At 37.1% G+C, this 27,140-nt stretch overlaps 1 pseudogene; it reads right to left on the reverse strand.

Annotated features, from left to right (window-relative positions):
• Nucleotides 1-674: 674 nt before the first annotated feature.
• LOC118839175 lies at nt 675-23,982 on the reverse strand (annotated as a pseudogene).
• Nucleotides 23,983-27,140: the final 3,158 nt, after the last annotated feature.

Consider the following 27,140-nt stretch of genomic DNA (forward strand, 5'->3'; position numbering starts at 1 on the left):
TGTCACACCAGCACTCCTCTTTCCTCAAGAACTGCCAACCCAGACCTGATGCAAATCTTAAGTAGGCTCTGCACTCCTGCTCTGATCCACCACTTAATTCCTCCCACCAGGTGGGCCTGGAGCCAGAAGCAACTGCAGGTGTAGGTCTGTAGCTGCACCACCCCCGCTTCCCCTGGAGTGGTGGCTGAACCATGAACTCTTTTCACTCTGTCCCCTGCAGCTTTTCCCACTAACCTTCTCTGTTGTCTTTGGTGTTTGTGGGTTGAGAAGTCTGGTAACTGCCACAGCTCACTGATTTAGGGTGCTAGAGCCTGTTCCACTCAGCTCCTGGTCTGTTTGGTCCTGCTGCCGGCCACGCTGGGCTCCGCTACCCTCTGGTCTGTGCATGATAGACCTCATCCAGTGACCATCCAGGCTGTCCTGGGCTGGATCTCTGCTTCCCTCCACCATTTTGTGTGTTCTGCATTTCTAGAATTTGTTCAGAGCCATTTTTTATAGGTTTTTGGAGGGACCTGGAGGGGTCCGTGCTTTTCAGCTGCCATCTTGGCTCTGCCCCTTATTTATCTTTTTCTAAAATGATTTCCTTAGTAGTTGAAATTATCTTCTATTAATCAAATACAGTCAACAATTAAGAAGCTTTTTAAAAAGCATAGTTCTTTCCTGGCGTACTTAGACTAAGGTTTTATGAGATTGTTTTTGTCCATGGCTGTGAAAAATGTACAAATGGTAGCTGTGAGTAACAGACGTATTCCTTCGTAGAGAAGCTTTGGAGAAAACACACTTGATATAAACAAATAGTAGCCTAGGGACGTCACCAGGATTATGTACACAGACACAGAGATGGAAACATATCAACACATAGCAAAAGCAGGTGTGGCTTATTGCTGAGTTCCTGCTGTTGTTTTCTGAACTCAAAACACTCAGTAAGTGAATGGCCCAAAGGGCAGTTCCTATATATGTTGCAAAGACTGTGAGGAACATAAATGGTATTTCTATACAGTAGTCTAGGCCAAGAAACCCTGCTGAAATACCCAGTGTGGCAAAGTTATTGGAATAACCCTGAAAATAAAAGAATGCTTGGCCAAACCAATAATGCATTATGGTAATCTAAGCTATTTCATGTTTTAAGGGCTCCCAAATGTGTTTTGTCATCATAGCCTAAGTCAACTGACTAAATGCCAAAATAGGAAGATTGTGAAGTTGGAGCAACAAGGCTACTAGAAGAAATAATCTGCTATGTATTTCCCCACAAACCTCAACTGTTAAAAAAAATTTTATTTATTTTTAATTTTCAACATTCATCCTTGTAAGATTTTGAGTTCTAAATTTTCCCCCTTCCCTTGTCTACCCCTTTCCCAACGCAGAATGTGATCTGATAAAGGCCATACATGTATAATCATATTAAACATATTTCCACATTAGTCATGTTGTGAAAGAAGAATCAAAACAAAAGGGAAAAAACACAAGAAAGGAAAAACAAAAAAACAACAACAAAAGAGAAAATAGTATGCTTTGATCTACATGCAGACTCCATAGTTCTTTCTTTAGATATGAATAGCACTTTCCTTCATGAGTCTTTTGGAATTGTCTTAGGTCATTGCACTGCTTAGAAGACCTAAATCTTACAAAGTTGATCATCACACATTGTTGCTGTCACTGTGCACAGTATACTCCTGATTCTACTCACTTCACTTGTCATTACTTCATGCAAGTCCTTACAGATTTTTCTGAAGTCAGCCTGCTTACCATTTCTTATAGTACAATAGTATTCCATTATATTCATGTACCACAACTTGTTCAGCAGTACCTCAATTGATGGGCATCTACCCAATTTCCAACTTTTGACCACCACCAAAAAAGCTGCTATAAATATTTTTGTATATGTAAAACCTTTTCCATTTTTATGATCTCTTTGGGATACAGACCTAGTAGAGATTACTGGATCAAAGGGTATGCACAATCTTTTTTTTTTAATTTATTTATTTAACATATTTAGTTTTCAGCATTGGTTTTCACAAGAGTTTGAATTACAAATTTTCTCCCCATTTCTACCCTCCCACCCACTCCAAGATGGCATATATTCTGGTTGCCCTATTCCCCAGTCAGCCCTCCCTTCTGTCACCCCACCCCCCCATCCCCTTTTCCCTTCCTTTCTTGTAGGGCAAGATAAATTTCTATGCCCCATTGCCTGTGTATCTTATTTTCTAGTTGCATGCAAAAATCTTTTTTGTTTTTGAACATCTGTTTTTAAAACTTTGAGTTCCAAATTCTCCTCCCTCCTCCCTTCCCACCCACCCTTCCTAAGAAGTCAAGCAATTCAACACAGGCCACATGTGTATCATTGTGTATAACCCTTCCACAATACTCATGTTGTGAAAGACTCACTGTATTTTGCTCCTTCCCAACCCATCCCCCTTTACTGAATTTTCTCCCTTGACCCTGTCCCCTTTCAAAAGTGTTTGTTTTTGATTACCTCCACCCCCATCTGCCCTCCCCTCCATCATCCCCTCCCCCTTTTTTTATCTTCTTCCCTCTTTCCTGTGGGGTAAGATACTCAATTGAGTATGTATGGTATGCCCTCCTCAGGTCAAATGTGATGAGAGCAAGATTCACTCATTCCCCCCTCACCTGCCCTCTCCCCTCCTCCCCCAGAACTGCTTCCTCTTGCCACCTTTATGCGAGATAATCCACCCCATTCTATCTCTCCCTATCTCTGTCTCTCAATATATTCCTCTCTCATCCCTTAATTTGATTTTGTTTCTTTTAGGTATCTTCCCTTTATCTTCAACTCACCCTGTGTCCGCTCTCTCTCTCTCTCTCTCTCTCTCTCTCTCTCTCTGCATACATATATATATATATATATATATATATATATATATATATATATATATATATACCCATACATATACATACATACATACACATTCACTTATATATATATACACATAAACATATACATATATATATATATATATATGTATGTATGTATATTCCCTTCAGCTACCCTAATATTGAGGTCTCATGAATCATACACGTCATCTTTCCATGTAGGAATGTAAACAAAACAGTTCAACTTTAGTAAGTCCCTTGCAATTTCCGTTTCTTGATTACCTTTTCATGCTTCTCTTGATTCTTGTGTTTGAAAGTCAAATTTTCTATTCAGCTCTGGTCTTTTCACTGAGAAAGCTTGAAAGTCCTCTATTTTAATGAAAATCCATATTTTGCCTTGGAGCATGACACTCAGTTTTGCTGGGTAGGTGATTCTAGGTTTTAATCCTAGCTCCATTGACCTCTGGAATATCATATTCCAAGCCCTTCGATCTCTTAATGTAGAAGCTGCCAGATCTCTGGTTATTCTGATTGTGTTTCCACAATACTCAAATTGTCTCTTTCTGGCTGCTTGTAGTATTTTCTCCTTGATCTGAGAGCTCTGGAATTTGGCGACAGTATTCCTAGGAGATTTCTTTTTGGGATCTATTTGAGGAGGTGATCGATAGATTCTTTCAATTTCTATTTTGCCATGTTGCTCTAGAATATCAGGGCAGTTCTCCTTGATTATTTATTGAAAGATGATATCGAGGCTCTTTTTCTGATCATGGCTTTCAGGTAGTCCAATAATTTTTAAATTATCTCTCCTGGATCTATTTTCCAGGTCAGTGGTTTTTCCAATGAGATATTTCATATTGTCTTCCATTTTTTCATTCCTTTGGTTCTGTTTTATAATATCCTCATTTCTCATAAAGTCACTAGCTTCCACTTGCTCCAATCTCATTTTTAAGGTAATATTTTCTTCAGCAGTCTTTTGGACCTCCTTTTCCATTTGGCTAACTCTGCCTTTCAAGGCATTCTTCTCCTCATTGGCTTTTTGGAGCAATTTTGCCATTTGAGTTAGTCTATTTTTTAAGGTGTTGTTTCCTTCAGTGTATTTTTCAGTATTTTTTGGGTCTCCTTTAGCAATTCATTGACTTGTTTTTCATGGTTTTCTCACATCCATCTCATTTCTCTTCCCAATTTTTCCTCTACTTCTCTAACTTGCTTTTTCAAATACTTTTTGAGCTCTTCCATGGCCTGGGATCAGTTCATGTTTTTCTTGGAGGCTTCTGTTGTAAGCTCTTTGACTTTGTTGACTTCTTCTGGCTGTATGTTTTGGTCTTCTTTGTCACTAAAGAAAGAATCCAAAGTCTGAGACTGAATCTGGGTGCGTTTTCACTGCCTGGCCATATTTCCAACCAACTAACTTGACCCTTGAGTTTTTCAGCAGGGTATGACTGCTTGTAGACTAGAGAGTTCTATGTTCCACATTTGGTGGGGAGGTGCCAGCTTTGTCACACCAGCACTACTCCTTCCCCAAGAACCCCCAACTCGGACTGGGCTTAAATCTTCAGCAGGCTGTGCACTCCTGTTCTGATCTGCCACTTAATTCCTCCCACCAGATGGGCCTGGGGCCGGAAGCAACTGCAGCTGTACTTCTGTAGCTGCCCCCACCTCCGCTGCCCCCCGGGGTCGTAGCCGAACCGCAAACCCCTTCCACTCCCGCAGCTTTTCCCGCTAACCTTCTCTGTTGTCTTTGGTGTTTGTGGGTTGAGAAGTCTGGTAACTGCTGCAGCTCACTGATTCAGGGCGCTAGGGCCTGCTCAGCCCAGCTCCTGGTGTGGTTGTTCCGCACTGCTCACGCTGGGCTCTGCTCTGCTCTGCTCCCAGCTCCCAGCATCCCAGCTCTGTGTGAGATAGACCTCACCCAGAGACCATCCAGGCTGTCCTCGGCTGGAGACCTGCTTCCTTCTTCTGTTTTTGTGGGTTCTGCTGTTCTAGAATTGGTTCAGAGCCATTTTTATAGGTTTTTGGAGGGACTCGGCAGAGAGCTCATGCTAATCTCTGGTTTCCTGCTGCCATCTTGGTTCCCCCCCCCCATGGTCCGGGTATGCACAATCTTATAGCCCTTTGGGCATAGCTCCAAATTGTTCTCCAGAATGGTTGGATCAGTTCACAACTCCACCAACAATGCATTAGAGTTCCAATTTTTCCCATGTCTTCTCCAACATTTAACATTTTCCTGTTTTGTCATGTTAGTCAATGTGTGCTATGGTACCTCAGAGATATTTTGATTTGCATTTCTCTAATCAATAGCAATTCAGAGTATTTTTACATGACTATAGATAGCTTTAATTTCTTCCTCTGAAAACTGCCTGTTCATATCCCTTGACCATTTATCAATTGGGGAATGGCTTATATTCATATAGATTCAATTCAGTTCTCTATATAGTTTAGAAATGAGGCCTTTATCAGAGATACTGGCTATAAAAGTTGTTTCCTAGCTTTCTGTTTCCTTTCTAATCTTGGTTGCATTGGCTTTGTTTGTGCAAAAAACTTTAAATTGAATGTAATCAAAATTATCCATTTTGCATTTCATAATGTTCTCTATCTCTTGTTTGGCCATAAATTCTTCCCTTCTCCTTTGGTATGACAGGTAAACTATTTCTTGCTCTCCGAATTTGCTTATATTTTCACTCTTTATGTCTGAATCTTGTATGCATTTTGACCTTATCTTGCTATGTGGTGTAAGATGTTGCTCTGTACCTAGTTTCTGCCAAACTGTTTTCCAGTTTTCCCTGCAGTTTTTGTCAAATAGTGAGTCCTTATCCCAGAAACCGGAGTCTTTGGGTTTACCAAATAGTACATTACTATACTCATTGACTACTGTGTCTTGTATACCTAACCTATTCCACTGATCAACCACTCTATTTCTTAGCTAGTACCAAGTAGTTTTGATGATTTCTTGCTTTGTAATAGAGTATTAGATCTGGTATGGCTAGGCCACCTTCTCTTTCATTTCTTTTCATTAATTCTTTTGACATTCTGGATCTTTTCTTCTTCCAGATGAATTATGTTATAATTTTTTTCTAGGTCTATTAAATAAATTTTTGGTGGTGTGACTGGTATGGCACTGAATAAATTAATTTAGGTAGAATTGTCACTTTTATTATATTAGTTCATCCTATCCATGAGCAACTAAATTTTTCCCAATTACTTAGATATGACTTTGTATGAAAAGTGTTTTGTAATCGTGTTCATATAGTTCCTGGGCTTATCTTGGCAGAGAGACTCCCAAATATTTTATGTTGTCTATAGTTACTTTAAGTGGATTCTTTTTCTGTCTCTTGCTGTTGGGATTTGTTAGTAATATATAGAAATGCTGATGATTTATGTGATGTTTTTTTGTATCCTGCAACTTTACTAAAGTTGTTAATTATTTCAAACAGTTCTTTGTTGATTCTCTAGGACTCTAAGTATAACAAGATATCATCTTCAAAGAGTGATAGTTTTGTTTCCTCATTGCCTATTCTAATTCCTTAAATTTCTTTTTCTTCTGTTATAGCTAAAGCTAACATTTCTAGTAATATATTGAATAACAATGGTGATAATGGACATCCTTGTTTCACCCCTGATTTTATTGAAAATGCTTCTAGCTTATCCCTATTACATATAATGCTTGCTGATGGTTTTAGGTAGATGCTACTTATCATTATAAGGAAAGCTCCATTGATTCCTATGCTCTCCAGTGTTTTTTAATAGGAATGGGTATTGTATTTTGTCAAAAGCTTTTTCTTCATCTATTGTGATCAATCATATGGTTTCTGTTAATTTTGTTATTGTTATGGTCAATTATACTGATAGTTTTCCTAATATTGAACCAGTCCTATATTCCTGGTATAATATCACTTGGTCATATTGTATTATCTTCATGATAAGTTGCCGTAATCTCTTTGCTAATATTGTATCTTAAAAATTTGCATATATATAATTAAGGCAAAGTTCATGACCTCAAAGAGGACCATGACCATGCCTGAATTATTCAGAATCACAGGATATAAGTTATTCTCTAAGTAGAAGACAGAGGAATTAAAGCATTTATTTAAATTCCAGAGGACCAGACCCAAGAACCAATGCCCCCAATTCAATATTGTGGCAAGAACCTTTCAAAACCAATGCTCCCATCTCACAGTAGTGACCAGAAAGTTACAGAAAAAATATTATGACAGCAAGCCAAGCCATAGTTGTTCTTCCCCCAATGCTAGGGCCCTCCTGTAAGAAGATTACCCATGAGTCCAAAGCCCTTGTTCATCACCCTCAGCAGTCCTCAGTTTCTCCACCCTCGGCTGCTCCTTCAACTTCTCTACTTCTTCAGGGTCTGCTGCTTCAGCTTTTTCTGCTGCTCAACTTCTGCGCCTCCAGCTTCTACTGCTCCACCTTCTGCTAGTTCTGTTTCCTCTGCTCCTCCTTCTCCTGCTTCCACCATGTCTGTTTCTCCAAGCTCTGTTCTCTCTTTTTACACAGTCCTTAGACCTCATCTGATTCACTAGAATGTCATCTGATTGACTAGAATGTCATCTGATTGACCAGAACTTAGGCACATACCATTGGCTCTGGTCTTAGCAACTCCCTTTAGGGCCCTCAGTACTTCACACCCACATTGGTTTAGCACCTAGTAAGTAGGGTTTTGGGGCCTACTTAGGAGTAAAGATCTAATCAGACCTCCCTTTGTTGGCCCAACCAGGAACCCCACCTGAAGCCTATTCAATGACTGGGAAAGATCTTTTCACTTACTGATTGGCTTTACAATATATTAGAGAAATTGTTCTATAATTTTCTTTCTCTGTTTTGGCTTTTCTTGGTTTAGGTATCAGTACTATATTTGCATCATAAAAAGAATTTGGTATGACTCCTTCTTTGACTATTTTCCCAAATAGTTTATATTAGTATTTAAATTAAACATTCTTTAAAAGTTTTGTAAAATTCACTTGTAAATCCCTCTAGCCCTAAAGATTTTTTTCTTAATGAGTTCATTGGTGGCTTGTTCAATTTTTTCTTCTGAGATGGGGGTATTTAAGTGTTTTATTTCCTCTTCTGTTAATCTGGGCAATTTACATTTTTGTAAATATTCATCCATTTCCCAAAGATTGTCAAATTTATTGGCATACACTTGGGCACAATAGTTCCTAATTATTGTTTTAATTTCCTCTTCATTGGTGGTAAATTCATCCTTTATATTTTGGATACTGGTAATTTGGTTTTCTTCTTTCTTTTTTTTAATCAATTTAACCAAAGGTTTAGCTATTTTATTGTTTTTTTTTTCTGTAAAACCAGCTCTTAGTTTTATATATTAGTTTGATACTTTTTCTTAATTACAATTTTGTTAATCACTCCTTTAGTTTTCTGTATTTCTAATTTTATATTTTATTGGGGATTTTCAATTTGTTCTTTTTCTAGCCTTTTTGCTTGCATGCCCAATTCATTAATCTTTTCATTTTATCCATATAAGAATTTAGAGATACAAGGTTTCCCCTAAGAACCACTTTGGCTGCATTTCATAAGTTTTGATATATTATCTCATTATTGTCATTCTCTTGGATGAAATTATTGATTATTTCTATGATTTGTTGTTTGACTCACTCATTATTTGGGATTAGATCATTTAGTTTCCAATAAATTTTCATTCTATCTTCCCACGGTCATTTATTACATGTAATTTTTATCTGAAAAGGGTACATTTATTGTTTCTGCCTTTCTGCATTAGATTGTGAGGTTTTTATGGCCAGCAATTTTTGTGTAGGTGCCATGTACTGCTATCCATGTACTTTATATCTCCATTCAATTTTCTCCAGAGGTCTACCATATCTAACTATTCTAAAATTCTATTCACCTCCTTAACTTCTTTCCTATTTATTTTGAGATTTGATGTATCTGGTTCTGAGGTTGAGGTCCTCTACTAGTATAGTTTTACTATTTCTTCCTGTAACTCACTTAACTTCTCCTCTAATTATTTGGATACTATACCACTTGGTGCATGTATGATTAGTACTAATATTATTTCATTGTCTATGGTACCTTTTAGCAAGACATAGTTTCCATCTTTATCTCTTTTAATTAACTGTATTTTTGCTTTTACTTTGTCTGAGAGCAGGACTAGTGCTCCTGCTTTTTTTGTTTTTACTTCAGCTGATGCATAATATATTCTGTTCCAGTCTTTTGCTGTTACTCTGTGTGTATCTCTGGTTCAAAAGTGTTTGTTGTAATCAACATATTGTAGGATTCTGGTTTTTAATCCACTCTACTATCTGCTTCTGTTTTATGGGAGAGTTTGTCCCATTCACATTCACAGTTATGATTACTAACTGTGTCTTTCTCTCTTTTCTATTTTGCCCCCAGTTTGTTCCTTTCTTTCTCATTTCACCCTCTCCTTCCTCACCAATGTTTTGCTTCTGACACTGCCTCTCTTAATGTCCCTTGCCTTTTATCAGCCCCCTTTCCTTTTCTTTCTTACTTTTCCTCCTACTTCAACATAGAGTGTGATAGGTTTCTATAACCAACTGAATGTGCATGTTATTCCCTCTTTGAGCCAGATCCAATGAGAGTAAGGTTCAAACAATGATCGCCACCCCCCCCTTATTACCTCTACTGTACTAGATCTTTGTGCTTCTTCCTGTCATGTAATTTAACCTATTTTGCCTCATCCTTTCCTTTTCTCCTAGCACAATCCTTTTTATAACTCCTTAATTAATTAATTTTATCATCACATAAAATTCAACTTATTCTCCTACTCTACATGTATATATATATATGTATATATACATATATATACACCTTCTAAATGCCATAATAAACATACAATTCTCAAGAATTATAAGTATCATTTTCCCCTATAGGGATATAAAAAGTTTAACCTTATTAAATAACATCTTTTTCTTTTCTTTCCTATTTACCTTTTTGTTCTTCTCTTGAGTCTTTTATTTAGAGATCAAATTTTCTGTTCAGTTCTGGGTTTTTTATCAGAAATGATTGAGAGTCCCCATACATCATTGAATATCCATCTTTTCCCCCGAAGGATGATGCTCAGTTTTGCTGGGTAGCTGATTCTTGGTTGTAATCCAATCTTTGTTTTCTAGAATATCGTATTCTAGTCCCTGTGATTTTTTAATGTAGAAGCTGCTAAATCCTGCATAATCCTGACTGTGGTTCCATGATACTAAAATTGTTTCTTTCTTGCTGCTTGCAGTATTTTCTCCTTTACCTGATAATTCTGGGATTTGGCTACAATATTTCTTTGGGTTTTCCTTTTGGGGTCTCTTTCAGGTGGTGATTGGTGAATTATTTCAATGACTATTTTATCCTCTGGTTCTAGAATGTCAGGGGAGTTTTCCTTGATAATTTCTTGAATGATGCTGTCTAGGCTCTTTTATTCATCATGGCTTTCAGGTAGACCAATAATTCTTAAATTATCTCTCCTTGATCTATTTTCCAAGTCAGTTGTTTTTCCAGTGAGGTATTTTATAGTTTCTTCTATTTTTATGCTTTTGATGTGGTTTGATTGATTCTTGATGTCTCATAGAGTCATTAGCTTCCACTTACCCAATTCTAATATGTAACAAATTATTTTCTTCAATTAACTTTTGTACCTCCTTTTTCATTTGGCCAATTCTACTTTTCAAGGAGTTGTTTCCTTTGATGGATTTTGTTTTCCATTTGGGTAATTGTATTTTTTTAAGAAATTGTTTTCTACATTCAATTTTTGTCCATCCTTTTCCACGCTGTTGACTCTTTCTTACATACTTTTTATTGCTTCTCCCAATTTTTCTTCTACCTCTCTTATTTGACTGTTAAAATCCTAATTGAGCTCTTCCAAGAAGGCTTTTTAGGCTTGAGGCCAGTTCATATTTCCCTTCAAGGTTTTGGATTTCAGAATATTGACAATTCTGTCCTCTTCTGAGTTTGTGTTTTGATTTTCTCTGTCACCATAATAATTCTCTATTGTGCTTTTTGCTCATTTTGTTTGCCTTTTTCATGGCTTTTAAAGTTGAGCTCTTCTGCTGAAGCACAGAAGACATTGGGCCTGGTAACTAGCTTCATGCCCTGAGGCCTCAGGTGCCAGCTACTGGAAACTGTAGGTGTCTGGCAGTTTACTTGGTGCAGAGCTGGGGTCCTAGTAGTAATGTCTGGCATGTGCTGAGGCTAAGCGGAGTTTTCTGCATTTTCCCAGGGCTGCACCGAAGCACAGGGAGGTCTGCTGCTGGAGGATACCTGTCTGCCTGGGGCTGTGCCAGCACATGTTGTGGTTCTCCTAGCTGGAGTCTGCTGGTTCCCCTGGCTGTGCTAAGTCATATGTGTGTGTGTGGGGAGGGGAGGTGTCCTGGTGTTGGCATTTGCCTGTTTGACCACTCTGGGGCTCAGGATTTCCTGCTGCTTTTTTGAGGTGAAGCCTGCCTCTGACTTGCTGGGACAATTGCTGTCTCGGATTGTGCTCCCCTTTTACTCTACTATTATGGACCTTATTTGTCAATCTTCTAAGTCTCCTGGAAAAAAAAGACTGGTCCACCTCATCTTTCCACTGGCTCCACTGTTCCCAAATCTGTTCTGTGGCACTGTTTGATGGGTATTCAGAGATGAGAATGGGAGAGAGACAATGATCTACTGCTTGCTCTGCCATCTTGGCTCCCAGAAGTGCCTAAACCTCTTGATATTGACATCTGCAGAAATGACTTGAGACTTAAGAAGGTCTTTCATTCTAGTGAAAAGACTACCCAGAGCAAAGATATACAGAAAGCAAGCTTCAATAATTTCCTTAGAAATATCTTTGTTGTCTCTTTTCCATGGCAAAAAGATACTTCCAAATGCTGTTGCATAGCAACCTTAGGGATTCCTTTCCTCCCCTAAGTCATGGTTCAGGCCTCCAGCCATGCTGTCCTGAAAATGTTCTTATTATCTGTGGTGCTGCACTCACCAGATGTTTGCTCAATCCTCCCTGTCCACAACCATAGCCAGGATCACTTCTGTTCAGCACCACTAGGCCTGCCTTCTGAAAATAGTAGGGGTAAGGATGGGGTCCTTCAATCTTCCTCCACTTAGCTGTTAGCTGTTCTTTGTGAGGTGAAAGTTCCTGAGGCTGTGAGGTGAAAGTTCCTGAAGATGTGAGTGAGGTGAAAGCTGAGGTGAAATTTCTTGAGACCTAGTCTGCTTCCCAAAGGAAATGCCCTCAGTGACTATTGGTTGTTAATTCAGTGGAATTAGCCTGAAGTACCTACTTGTTACCCAGGCCAAACCTCAGCCCCTGGAGGTCCTGACTTTTCTGAGGGCTTCTCAGGAGAAGGACAACTGCTTTACCCCTTCATTTTTGCTGCTCTACATTCATTGCATTGAAATTTTCTGTCTGTTCGAGGAGGAAATCTGGAGACTCTAGAAATTTCTGACCTACTCCACCATCTTCCAAGGATTTTCCAGTAGCTTTCCATTTTTGATACTGATAAATTGCTTTTCTTCTTTCTTTTTTTTAAATAAAATTAACTAATTTTCCCCTACAAAAACCAGCTCTTGGTTTTATAAATTTATTCAGTTGAGGCAGAGCCAAGATGGAAGAGTAAAGGTAGAGACTCACCTGAGCTCTCCCTCAAACCCTTCCAAATACCTTTAAGTAATGACTGTAAACAAATTCAGGAATAGCAGAACTCACAAAAAGAAGGAATGAAATGACTTTCTAGCCCTAGACAACTTATAAGGTCATCAGAAAAGGTCTGTTGCACTGGGATGAGAGAGGAGCACAGTCCAGCACAGGCCATGCCAGCACAGATTGGGCACTGGCAAACCCACAGCAGGCCTAGGTGTGATTGAATCAGTAGCAGCAGGGGCTGCTTCTAGAGTTCTCAGCCCAAAGATGGTAAAGTGTTCAAGCAATTGGTCAGAAGGAGATTAGAGAGGTCTCTTTTCTGGCACTGGGGGCAGGATTCTGTTTTGCCCATACTTGGATCCAGGTCATAGTCCTGGGTAGCAGTCCCAGCATCAGGAGGAGCACTGGTACACCAGAGCTTAAAGGCATAGTGGAGTGGGAATCTTTATAAGTTTTGCTTTGGCTGCATCCCACAAATTTTAGTGTGTTTTCTCATTATTATCATTATCCTTAATGAAATTATTGATTTTATTGATATTATTTGTTCTCTAACCCACTTATTTTTTAATATTAGATTATTTAGTTTACTAATTTTAATGTATACTACATGTGTATAAAAATATATGTATGTGTGTATATACATATACCTATCATCTATATACATATATATGCATACATGCATGTACACACATACACATACATGTATATATGTGTGTGTATGTGTGTATATATATATATATATATATATATGCATGTGTGTGTATGTAGCATAAGCAGTGGCCACACCATGGTAAAATGGTCTTGGCAGATAGGTTAAACTAGGTTAAGAGTAACCAACAGGGCCCAAACCAATTGGTGAATTAGGGGAATGTCTCCCTCAACCATGTGAAGACTTCCCCTGGCAGAATGGGTAGATGAAAACAATTTATTCCAAAGACCATGAAGGTGGCTAAGAACAATTTCTTCCAACAGTCATGAAGACAGCTGAAGCAAGTGCTGTGGAGCACTCAGAGCTTGGTCCGATACCAAGTTTGTCCATTGCATCCCAGATCATTGCCAATCATACCGACTTTGCTCTTGCCATCCCTTTTACATGAGATAATTTTCTCCATTCTTCTTCCTTCCCCTTTTTCCCAGTACATCTCTATTTTTCAGTCTTCCTTTAGTGATCATCTCAACATAACAGTTTCACAACCATGTCGTCCAAGTTGATGTCTTCTAACTGCCCTAATGATGATAAAATGTAAAGGTATTAGATGTATCAACTTTCCACTTGAAAAGATAAACAGTTTAAACTTATTAATTTTTTGGTGAGTTCTCTTTTATGTTTGCCTTTTTGTGGCTTTATTGAATCTCGTGTTTAAATGTAATATTTTCTATTTAGTTCTGTGGTTTTCATCTGGAATATCTGGAAGTCCTCTATATTAGTAAATGGCAATTTATGCCTATGGAATTATACTCAGTTTTATTGATTTAGTGTAGTGCCAATGCAATACTCACAAAGGATACAGCTACTATAGATATGCTGGTGTAGTTCTGAATTGCAATATAACAGACTCTCTCCATGGAAGACAGAATAAAAACATTTATTCAAACACTAGAAAGCCAAATCCCTACACCAGAAAGCCAAATCCATCATAGCAACAAAGAAATCTATACACATTATCAATGCTAGGGGCACTACCATCTCCAAGCCTACCCTCTGTTAGGGCCTTCCTACAAACAAGGGCAAAATCACTCCCTCTCTCATTCATGCCAGCTGCTGCTCTGTGTTTCTCTCTCTCCCAGCTCTGATTGCTCTGTCTCACACCCTCTCAGTTCTGCCCCACCCTTCTGGCTCCACCCCTTCCTGCTCCACCCATTCAGCAAGCTCCTCCCACCACAGGCTCATGTGACTCAGGGTTCCATGTGATTCAAACCCATGTGACTCAGACAGGTCACATGGGCCTATGAATGGATAGGAAGATCTTCAAATTGTATTAACATTACAATCCATTATTTTTGGTTGTAATCCTAGCTCCTTTGCCTTCTGGAATATCATATCCAAAGCCCTCTGCTTCTTAATGATGGTAGCTGCTAAATCTTGTGTGATTATGACTTCAGGATTCAACATTGTGTGACTCCATGGTATTTTTATTTCTTTCTGACTGCTTACAATATTTTCTCATTAACTTGGGAGCTCTGGAATTTGACTATAATACAATTGGGAGTTTTCATTTTAGGATCTCATTCAGGAGGTCATTGGTGAATTCTTTCAGTTTCTATTTTGACATCTAGGCAATTTTCTTTTATAATTTTTAGAACTATGATGTCTAAGCTCTTCCATTTGACCAATTCTAATGTTTAAAGAGGTTTTCTCTTCATTGAGTTGTTGTATCTCTTTTACCATTAGCAAAGAATTGGGAACAATGTAGCTTCCCATCAATTAGTGAATGGTTAAACACATTCTTGGACATAAATATAATGAAACATTACTGTGCTGTAAGTAATGATACATATGATGAATATAGAGAAGCATGGAAAGATTTTCATTAACTGATACAGAATGAAGTATGCACAGCCAAGAAAACAATATACATGATAACTATAACAATGTAAAAGGAAGAAACTACCACATACCAACAAATCAAAAGTGAATATAACAAAATTATAAAAATCAAGTATGACTTGAATGAAGATATAAAAGAAGACAACTTCCACCCACCCCTTAGTAGATGTGGTGTTTTACAGGTGTTACATCTTTCACATGTTTTTGGACCTGTTCAATCTGTTCATCTGTTGTGCTGATTTTTTTCCTTTTAAAAAACGCTATTAGGTAAATGGGATAGCTCTTCAGGAGAGAGGAGGATAAGGATACTGGGAATAACTATGGTGATGTTAGAAACCTAAGACATTAATAAAAACTTATTTTTAAAGTAGATATTAGTTAAAAAGGAGAGACTGATCAGTGTAATACATTAGATACACAACATATGAAAGCAAGAGACACAATAACATAATGTCTGATAAGCCCAAAACCTAGGGGAATGATTCACATTTGAGGAAAAAACTCTTGAGTAAACTGGACAGCAGTCTGGCAGAAATTAGGCTTAGACTAATATTTCACACTATACAGCATATAAGCTGCATGACCTTGAGAAAAGGTCATATTGTAAATTAGATGAGCAAGGAAGAAAATGCCTTTAATATCTATGGATATGGCAAGAATTCATAACTAAGTAAGCAAAAGAGATGATTATACAAGATGATATAAAATTTAAAAACATTTTTTGTGCTAACAAATCTAATATAATAAAAATAAGTGATACAGATTACCAGGTTTCATAGTTTAACATCTTATTTCCAAGATAAGTAACTGATTAAAATTCAGGAGATAAAGAGTCATTTTGAGATATATGAGATATATCTTAGAAGATATCTTATTTTTATCATTTATCTCTCTATATAATATATAAGGAATGGATTATATATGTATGTTATATATATATGTAGATATATACATATCTACATATATATTAACAGGCAGTTTCAAAAGGAAGACATCTAAGCTATCAAAAATCATGTGAAAAAATGTTCCAAATACTTGATAGAAAAAAGCAAATTAAAGCAACTTTGAGGTTCTACCTCAGACTTATCAGATTGCGAAAAAATGGCAAAAGAGGAAAATGGCAAATACTGGTAGGTATTTTGGAAATAAATACATTAGTGTACTACTGGTGGAATTTTGAACTGATCCAGCTATTCTGGAAAGCAATTTGGAACTTTGCTCAAAAAGTTTTGAAGTTGTGCATGCCATTTGATCCAGCTATACCACTATGTGACTTATACTTCAAAGAAATCAAAAAAGAGGAAAAGCATCTACTTGTACAATAATATTTAAAGTAGCTTTTTGTGGTAGCCAAAAACCAGAAACTAGGGGGGGGCTGTCCTCCTATTGGGAAATGGCTAAATGAATTGTCGTATGCAAAAGTAATGGAATATTATTGCATCACAAGAAATGATGAAATGGACAATTTCATAGGAAATTGGCAAGACTTTTATGAATTGATGAAATGTGAAGTGAACAGAGCTAAAATAATTTATGATATTAATAACAATATAGAGAAAAACAATTTTGAACTAATTTAGAACTCTGATCAACACAATCATAAACATGAGTCTAAAAGAATGACGATGATAAACTGCATACACCTCCTGCCAGAGTGAAAATAAACCTATTTTCCACAAATAAATGAATAAATATTTGAAAATAAATAAATGTTTCAAATTCAGAAAGTAACATACATTTTCATACATGGCCAGTGGGAACATTTATTTTGCTGGACTCTGTGACTATGTCTTAAAACATTTGTTTTTCTTGCTTTAAAAAAAAATTCAGTGTGAAGGGATGCAATGGGAGAAACAATTCAATTTAAAAATATTTTTACTAGAAAAATTTTAAATACAAGCCAACAAAAATAAAATTTCCCACCAATCTCCTTCCCTTTTCCTGTCCTGGTTTCTTCTGTCTGCTCTTGATGTTCCCTAATATTCAAAGATTATAAGTGCTGAAGAAAAGAATGTAATGGTCTGCCTCTGGAGATATGAAAGTCTCATTCAATGGAGATCTTCAAAAAAAACCTGATTGGCCACTTATTAAGGATAGTGTAGAGTGGATTGCTATCCTACTGAAAGATGAACTAGATGGCTTCTAAGATTTCTTCTAGCTTTGGCATTCTGTAGTTCTATGAAAGTACCAGCTATCACAGAGACATGAACTGATTCCTACTTAAAAATACTGTGCTCTGGAGATTTGGTTTATGTACATACAAGTTGATGAAGAAGCCCTTGCTGTTTGCACATAAGTCTTATAATTAAGCACTACTTCTATAGCCATGCCTTTACAGTAAAGATCATGATCCCTTTTAGGTGTCTTATCTCAGAATACACTTTTTTACACTTTTACATAACATAATGTTATGTTATGTTAACATAAATGTGATACTATCATTTTTGCTCTCTTGTCATGACTATATATATAAAAGTGAAAAGAACGGTATCAAATGCGGATGCCCTAAGTCATCTGTTCTGGCAGAATATTTCTACTTTCCTATCCCAAATAAGTTGTGACTAGGGAGCCAAACTGGTAACATGGTACAACTTGGATCTTTCCCTGACTCAAGGAAGTATAGGAAAAAGTGTTAAAAGCTAGATTTTGGGATTAGTCTGCAGAACTACGTTTAGGATCTAAGATGGAGCAGAAGATAGCTATTAGTAATACATACAGGAAAAGATCAGTTCCCAGAGCACAAAATACTAAGTCTGGAAGAAAGTCTAGAGATGTAGTTCATAACCTGGCATCCTTGAACTTGTTTATAAAATATGTATTTTGATAACTATATTTCAATATGATTGATTTCCTTTGTAAGTCAATATATTTAATATATTTAAAAACTTTATCCTGAGAAGGATTTACCAGACTTCCAAATGGGTCCATGACATTAAAAAAAGATTAAGTACCCTTGGTTTAGTTTAAAAAATAAATTAAGCTAGAGAAGGTTAAGGATGCAGGCAGAATCTAAAACCTCAGGTCATAGAAAAGATTAACAAAGGCTTGATAGCAAGCATATCTAAGAACAGAGTTCAAACTTAAATAGAAATTTCCTCAAAATTTGTCGAATTTGGATTGCTGGAAGATACTAAGGGCTTTGAAGCAGGTGTGTGAAGGTTTAGCTCTATCTCTATTGTCCTTCTTTATGAGCCACAGCCATGAGGAGAACTTCCATTTTTTTTCTGATGCCTCCTAAATGAAATACAGCTGCATTAGAATGGTGATAGATGAATTGAAAATGTTGATGTTGCAAGACCAATTCAGACTAATTGAATTGCATTATTAACTCTTCAGTATCTTATACTACCCTGTGTCAAATTGGGTGTTGAGGGGCAGTTAATAAAGAAACTTTCTGACAAAGTCAATCTATTCATAAGTCTTGAAAAGAATTATCTATCCATAAAGTATGCCTTTTATAGGGAAGTCACATTGTTATTCCAGAAGGCAGTGGTCATGTTCTTTTGGCCACATTACATGTTGCACATCTGGGAATTAATTACGTGAAAGCATTGGATAGAAAGCATGTCTGGTGGCCTGGAATTAATTCTGATATTGAAAGGATTGTAAATGAGTGTACTCTGTGCCAGGCTCCTTGGCATGATTTGCCAAGGGAACTTACTTTTCCATAGTAATGAAGGGTCCAAGAAGCATTTATTTTGATTCTGAAATACCATTCCTAGGAAAGACCTTCATTGAAGTAAAATCCTTCTCCAAATGCCTACAAATGCTCTTAATTCCATTCCAAGCCTCTGCTTTAGTCATCCCTGAAATGTGTTCCTTATTTGGCACACACAGTTTGCCAGATACTCTTTTTTTTCCTTTTAGTAGATCTGTATTTACCTAAGCTGACTTTTAAGGTATTTGTAATTTGGTGTAACTTCAAGCAAAAGGAAAGATTGAAAGGTTGGTGTAAACTACTACGGATGTTATGGACCTAATAGTAGGAGGAGAAAGACAAATATGCCTTGGCAGATCTGTGCTCTTTCAATAGTTATTTTATATTTAACCACAGGAATTACACCTAAGAAATTAATACTGAAGAGATGTCTAAAAATTTGCTTTGATGACTATCTCTATTCAGACAAGGAAAAAGGCATGCAAGATGAATACAGAGAATGTTCTAATTGCTTATTTTTTACCTACTTGTTAATCATTTTATAAGGGTAAAAATTACCTGCTAAAACATTTGAGAAAGACAGAGACAGACAGATAGGAAGACAGAGACAGAGACAGAGAGGGCCATTCTTTAAGAATTGCATCGTTGACTATTCTCTCCTTCTGGATACTCTCTCCTCTCTGGATTTTTATGAAACATTTCTCTTTATTTTCTGATTTCCCTTTTTAGTCTCCTTTGTCAGTGTATCATCCATATAATATACTGTCATTCTTGGTATACCCCAAGACTCTGTCCTGGGATCTCTTCTCTAAATTCCTTGACTTTGGTGCCCTCATCAGCTCCCACAGTTTCAATTATGTTCATAAGCAGATAATTCTTAGATCTATATCTTCAGACTAATTTTTCCTCTTGACCTTTAGTACCATATCACTAACTTTCTACTAGACATTTCAAATAGCATATTCATAGTCATCTTAACTCCAACTCATCTAAAGCATAATTCATTATTTTTTCCCATCCCTCAAATACCTCTTCCAAATTTCCCTATTTTGTAACATTTTACAAATGGCAAAAAACTGAGGGTTGAGGTTAACACAAGTTTATGCCTTTGGTTTTATCCTCACCTTTTCACTCTCATCTCATTTATCCTCACTTTACCAGTCTTGATTCTAGCTCCACATCTCCTCTTTCCATCTTCCTCTCACTACTCCCAAATCTCTCCCCACCACCATTTCAGGCCCTCATCATATTTCACTTACCCTCTTTCCATAGCCTTCCAATTGGTCTTCCTGCCTCAACTCTCCTCCAGTACAGCTAGTGATTTTCCTTATGTGCTGGTCTCACCATGTCACTTCCCTATCAAATACATTTCCTATGAACTCTACTGTCTGGCATTTAATGACCCTTACGGCCAGACTCCAATTCACTTTTCCAACCTTACTACTCAGTATTTCTCCTATCCAAACTAGTTGTCTTGCTGTGCTTTACACATGCCTGTCACTCTAACTCCCATTTCTGTGCCTTTGCACAGTCTATCTCCAGTGTCTGGAATGCACCCTCTCTTCTCATTTCTACCTCTTAGAATGCCTGGGCATTGTAAAGACTCAGCTCACACACATTCACTAAGCCCTTCTGCATGCCTTCCTCCTAGCTGCTAGCATCTTCTGTGTAGAAAATTTATCTTGTTTCCATTTTGAATATATTTTGCATATCCTAATATAGACACCCTTCTCTCATAATAGGATATGTTCCTTAAAGGGGAGCACTGCTCAATTTTAGTCTTTATATCCTCAGTGCCTTTATAATCACCATATTTTAAAAAATGCTTGTTCAATTGATTTGTTCTCTTATCTAAGTTAATATCTCCAGTTCCTTTAATTAATACTATCATACTATTTTCTCTAGGCCCTTCACTATAAATAATGTTGTCTCCTGCATGCTTTCCAGCTTCTCAATATATTTCCTAAAGTGTGGTGCTGATAATTGAACATCATAGTCCAGATGTGGTGATGAGAGCAGAATAAATTGGGACTATCATTGCCTGTGCTCTGGACATCAAATTTCTTTAGTGAGGCCTAAGATCATATTTGCTTTTTTGGCCATAATATTGTGCTAATGAGCTTGCAGTCAACTAAAGAATCTTTAAATGGTTTTCAAACTGCTTTCTAATCATGCCTCCCCTGTATTGTATTTGTAGTATTTGATATATTGATCCAAAGTGTAAGATTTTTACATTTATCACAATTAAATATCATCACATTAGTTTTGCAGTCTTGGATTTCTATGAAGTAAGCTCTGGACCCAGTCAATCATCAATCTGTTTATTAAATACTCACGCTTAATTTTTAAATGTACCAAGACAAGATCAAAGAGTGACCAGGTGTAATTGCCAAGCTGTGTCTGATTCTCAGATAGATAAGTGCCTCTCTTGCCTTACTTTTGCCCCATTTATGCATGGTGATATATCTTGTCTCATTTGAGGAGTTTATATAGCTTTATCCAATCAGATTTTTTGTGGTCCAGCCCATTCTACTAGAAAAAAAACTCCTTCCACTTGTTGTATTCCCCTATTATGTATGATATAACATATTAATAATCTATTAAATCAAAGGTATAATGAAGTTGAGGCATTAACTAGTATATAATATATTCAGACTATATTGTTGTTGTTTGTTTTTCATTTTCAAAGAGGACCCATGATGTCATAGGATGATGTCTTGGCTTGTTTATGAATTGGGTTTAAATAAGTCAGAGTTGCACAAAGTTATCAACTCCACTGTCTTCCAGAGTCATTGAAGTTCAGTGGGAAGACAAAGTCAGAATGACTGGAGATAGCCTGGGATGCAGTAAATGATCTTGGTATCTTTGCTGTCTGACCAAGCTCTAAGTACTACATATCACCTGCTTCAGCAACCTTCATGGATGTTGGAAAAATTGTGCTCATCTCTTCATTCTACTGGTTTTATTGTTCAAAGATCTTACCAACAAATTCAGCAGGCGTAATCCTATATAACTCAGACCTTGCTAATACTCTCTGCTTTTGTCTGTCTCCATCTTTCTTTTTCTCTCCCTACTCTCTCCTACCAGCTCCCTTCCAGTTTCTTCCCTCCCTTCCTTTGCTATCTCCATTTCCAATATCCCCTTCATATCTTTGGGTTTCAGTTGTTTCTTCCATAAAATGAGTAGGACCTATTGGAAATTCTGGTCAATTTTCCCATGGGTCTTAGTTGAAAAACTAGAGATCAGATCCTATGTTTTTTCCTCCTTAGCAAGAGGCTCCCTATATCAATGGCTCTCTGAGTTTGCTCCCATCCCCTTACCAGCCCTTTCTGACCTACTGGACATAAGTCATGGTACTCTATTTTAGAAAAAAATTGCAGTGGAATTGGCCCAAGGGGTCCCTTAATTACTAATACATTGATTTGAATTTAGTTTGGATTCTGCTTGCAAATGGGAAATATATTAAGTATCAGAACTGGCATATGTCAACCTCCTGGAGAAGTAGAATACTCTGTAAGGTACCAAGAAATAAATCACTAGGTAGTTGTATTCAGTTTTCTCCTTGAGCCTTTTCAAAAATCATTTTCAACTACACCGTAGAAAGGTGATAACCCAAGTCAAGTAGTAACTTGAGATTGGAGACAATGGAATTGATGACCTATAAAGTCTCTTCTAGCTCTAAAATTCTGGGTGCTTAAAGTGCAGATTATATACAACCTACCTTTTAAATGTGTCCTGATTAATTCAAAGCAGTCACCAGTCTGGAATTAGAATTTAGTCAAATTCCTTCTTTCTATTGATGAATACACTGAAGCTCTAGAGGGGTCGATTGTCATGGAGAAACACAAATACAATTATTTAGAGACATAAGTGAGACTGGAATCTGGCATTGTGACTTCTAGCCTGGTACTCATTCCACTATATTGTTTCATGTCTTGTTTAGGGAATGATGAGAATTCAGCTTGACTTCTCTCTATAATTAAAGATGAGAGGTTGCTTGGTATAGTTTACACCTGACCTCTAAAACAACCTGTAAACAAGTGGGAACATATAGCAAGACAAAGAGGAGAGTGGCGTAACCTTCCATTGCCCCTGCTGTATGTCTTACCTTACTCTCTACATTTACTTGCTTTTTGTCTCTGTTACTGCTTCTTTTGAATTGTCTCTTTTCTGATTCTCCATATTTTCTCCAATTTCCATTTCCTGTCACCTTTCTGCCTCATTTCAATGGTACAACCTCAGCACTCCTTCCTCACTTTCTCCATCCCCCTCCCCACTATTCATTCATCCTTAGACAAAGAAAGGAGGGCTTACATCACCTCCATGTGAGAATGCCCTAAAGCAATTTATGGAAGCATGTTTTCAATTGTGCCTGACAAAGTCAATCAAGCCAGTTCACCAATGCATGTGGTTTTTTTTGGCAAATAAATGTCACCTTTGGCTCAGTTGAACTCTGAGTGAGAAATATTTAGAAGTTATGAAAACTAAAATTTTATATATATTTGCATTTATTTTTATTTATGTAGAAAAACAATTTTTAGCCAAAAAACCCAATCTAAATTAAGTTTTGTCTCTAATTTTTTGTTAGGTAGAGAAACCAAGACAAAAAGTTCAGCCACACATGTCAGTCCACAAGCTTACTGCAAATTAAACTCCAATTTCATGTACTCCCAGTGCAATTTCCAAATCACTGGATCCTTACCCCAACCCCCACCTCCACCCTACCCCCCAAACCCACTTCCACTGGGACTGAGCTATTATAAAACAGCTGTAGAAAGATGTCTTTGAAGCTGTGTCATCACTCAGTAGAAGGATTCCTTTGCAACAAATACTGGCCCAAGAGCAAGCCCAAGTGCAGAGATCCAAAAGGGTTTCAGTGTGGCTGAGGAGAGAGGACCTTGCCAGAACACTTCATCCTCTCTAATGCCTGATGCCCTGTCCAAGCTCCTCAGGTTCCATCAGTGAATCTTGTGTGTGGGTGGGGGACACAAGGGGGGTGTATGCTAGTGCAAATTTTTCAATAGGCAAGTAGCTTGTATGCTGCTTGTCACAGAGATCTTCCTGGACCTCTAATTTCCCCAATACAACTACCCCACCATCTCACCCAAGCTTACTTTTCAGATATCCATTAAATTTTGACAACAAAATCATAGGAACCCTGGGAGCTCTCTGTAAATCTTCTATCAATTTAGTTCTTCAAGGGGACAATACCTTAGCAATCTGGGTCCTGTTACATTGGTCCGTATCTTTGGCCATCCAGGCCCCCAAGATGTAAGGGTCATTCTTATACCACTTTTCTAAACCTGTACTTCTAAACCTGTATAAATGCCCTTGCTTCATTGTAGTCCCATCCTACCATGCCTTTTGAAACTCCCACTTTATTATCCATGAATTCCTTTTTAGTCTTGAACATTCCAACCAAAATGCCTACTACTCCCTTGTTTTAACAAAAATTTAGATCTTCCTTGGAAAAGTATATTCATTGAGATGGTCTTCATTGCTGACCACTCCTCCCATTCTTTGCCTCCTGCTCCCACAAACTCACAGGTTCAGAAAGAGGAGCAGGACTATTTCTTTCTCCCAACTGTAACTTCCTACTATCACCATCTTATAGTGATCGTTCCTTTAGATATCCAGTTTAATTTGAACCACTTTTTTCCCATTCTTGTTGTCTTCTAGCAAGATCATTGCCTACTTTTTCAGTAATTTTAGAAGGTAGATATGAACCAAGACCTTCCTCTCTGTTCTGCTCTCCTATCACCTCTTTCTCCAATCCACTTTATCAACACACCAGTATGGTCACCTTTTAGATTTCATTTTTCTTTGATCTGCACTATCTGTAAGATTAAGAACTTGGAAATTTCACTCTTTGACAGCATTTTTCTGTCTTGATAACTTTCCCACTGTTTCACTCAATAAATCTTTTCTTTGCCCTTATTGTAATCTTTGGGTCCTTGACTTATCTTTGTTTTTTTCACCTCTTGGTTTTGCTTGCTTTAATATACAGCCTTGAGCCTTATGGTTTGCCACCTTAGTGTTTCATTAGCTACTATCTTAGAACATTTTGCTGTCCTGACCTTCTGTTCTCTACTTGTGAATCTTTATCCTCAGGGATGTAATCTACATGCAATGCTAGATTTTTCCACTCTTTCTCTAGGGCTTCTGACTATTACTAGAGAAAGTAAAATTAAACTTATTTCACCTGCTGTGAATTCATGATACATAAAATCAATTTTTATCTCATTTCTCATAGAGACTCTTTCAAACTTAATGGTCTCCTCTCCTCCATCTCCAGATTCTATCCTCTCACAATAGGTGACTCTTCACAAAAAAAGATGGAAGCCATCCAATATCATCTCCCTCAGCCCCTATCCTCTATTCCTCAAATCTTTTTATTATCACTGCCCACTCTCACCTTCTTTCCTCTCAACACGTTAAAAACAATCTGTTCTTTAATTATTTGTAGATGGCATACCTGTGACATTGATCCCATTCCTTCTCCCTAACATTTTTTGCTAGATGCCTTCTCTCTCCTACATCTTCTTTCTTACATTGTCTCCTCTTATCCTACAAATATGCTTAGGTCTCCCCAAATTAAAAAAATACCTTCCTGTTTCCTTCCTGGACCATTCAGTTACTAACTCATCTCTCTCTCTTCCTCTTTAATATTAATCATTTTGAAAAAAAATAGTTTTCTATATCTGATATCTTCGTTTCATCCCATACTCACAAAAAAGTGGTATAGTGGAAAGGCTGATGGATTGGGAATCGAAGGACCTGAGTTTGGATCCTGGTACTGTTACTTTACTGGTTAGACCTTGGGCAAGTCAGTTATCCTCTCAATGCTATAGTTCACTCATTTGTAAAATGAAGGTTTTGGATTAGATGCCCTCTAATGACCTCCTTCCATCACTAAATCTATACTCTTTTAATCACTATCTTTTTAACCACTTACATGGTGGGCTTCTGCCTTTACTACTCAACAACTATTACAATGAATCCTCCATTGCTAAATCCAATATTCCCTTTGCATTACTCATATTTCTTTAGTTCTGTTTACCATCCATTCCTACTGGATATGCTTTCCTCCTTTGGCTTCGGATATAGCACAATCTTTTAGTTCTACACTTGCCTCTGAAATTGAAGCAATGTGATTCAGGGGAAAGAATAATGGACTTGGAGCATGAGGCTCTGATTTTGAATCCTGACTCTGTACTTACTATATTTTTTGGCCTCAGGTAAGTAATTTCACCTCTTTGTGAATCAGTTTTCTCATTTGCAAAATGATGGGATTGAACTAGATCACCTCTGAGGTATCTTTCAGTTTTGAACCTGTGCACTGCTTATTTACTTTTTCCTTTATTGACTATTCATCATTTTTTCTTGACCTTTTAATGTCGGTACTCCCCAAGGGTCTATGTTTTTTTTACTTTTCTCCTTTCCATATAATGTCTTCCTTGTTGATTAAGTCCCATCCCAGCTCAACAATCACTTTTACTTATAAAACTTCAAAATCTATGTATCTAGCCCTGACCTCTCTTTGTAATTCCAGACCTACATCTCTTTCTTCAGCACATTTTCTGCTTACTAGCCCACTACCAGGTCAAATTCCACATGCTCTGAAATGAGCTCATTTTTTCCCAAGAACCTACTCCATGCTCCGGTATCAGAAATGTCTTTAATTATTCACTTAAAATGCCACTATTTTATTTATATAATTCCAACTCAGTTTCCAGAATGGTGTTATCAATTCACAGTCCCACCAATAATGCATTTATATGCCTATCTTTCCATAATTCCTCCAACTTTAACTGTTTCCATCTGTTGTCATATTTCACTATTTTCTGAAGGTAGTTTTGATTTGCATTTCTCTTATTAGTAATTTGGAACCTTCTTCCATATGACTATTAATAATTAAAAATTTTTCTCTTGAAAACTATTGGTTTGTATCTTTGGCCATATTTCTACTGGAGATAAGCATTTGGCCTAATATATTTCTCTTCGGTGTCAATATATCTTGGATATAAAACTCTTATCGGAGACATTTGATACAAAGACTTTTTTCCAGTTAACTTTTCCCATTTTCTCTTACATATCCCACTTCTGTCTCCTCTTCTATATTTCTAATTGCACTATTTTGGTCAAGAAATTTATTTTAGCATACTTGGACCACTTTAATGACCTCTTTACAGGTCTCTATCTCCCTTTTTCCCTTCTGCAACTTATTTTTCACATTCCTATTTTATTTCATATCCCATTTCACATAGATCACATCACATATTCTTCTTTTCCAAAATACTTTGTGGCTCTATTTCCTTCTGCATAAATTTCAAACTTCTTTATTTAATATTCAGGTTTCTCCACTACCTCAGCCTACTCTTATTTTCCCTGCCTTATATTAATACCATTCACGCATACTATGACTCAGTCAAAGTTGACACCCCTTTGATCCACTGAAAGTCATCTCATAGCTGTATCTTATTGTTCCCTATAACTTG

This window comes from Trichosurus vulpecula, chromosome 1 (assembly GCF_011100635.1).
Source record: "Trichosurus vulpecula isolate mTriVul1 chromosome 1, mTriVul1.pri, whole genome shotgun sequence".
NCBI classification, from domain to species: domain Eukaryota; kingdom Metazoa; phylum Chordata; class Mammalia; order Diprotodontia; family Phalangeridae; genus Trichosurus; species Trichosurus vulpecula.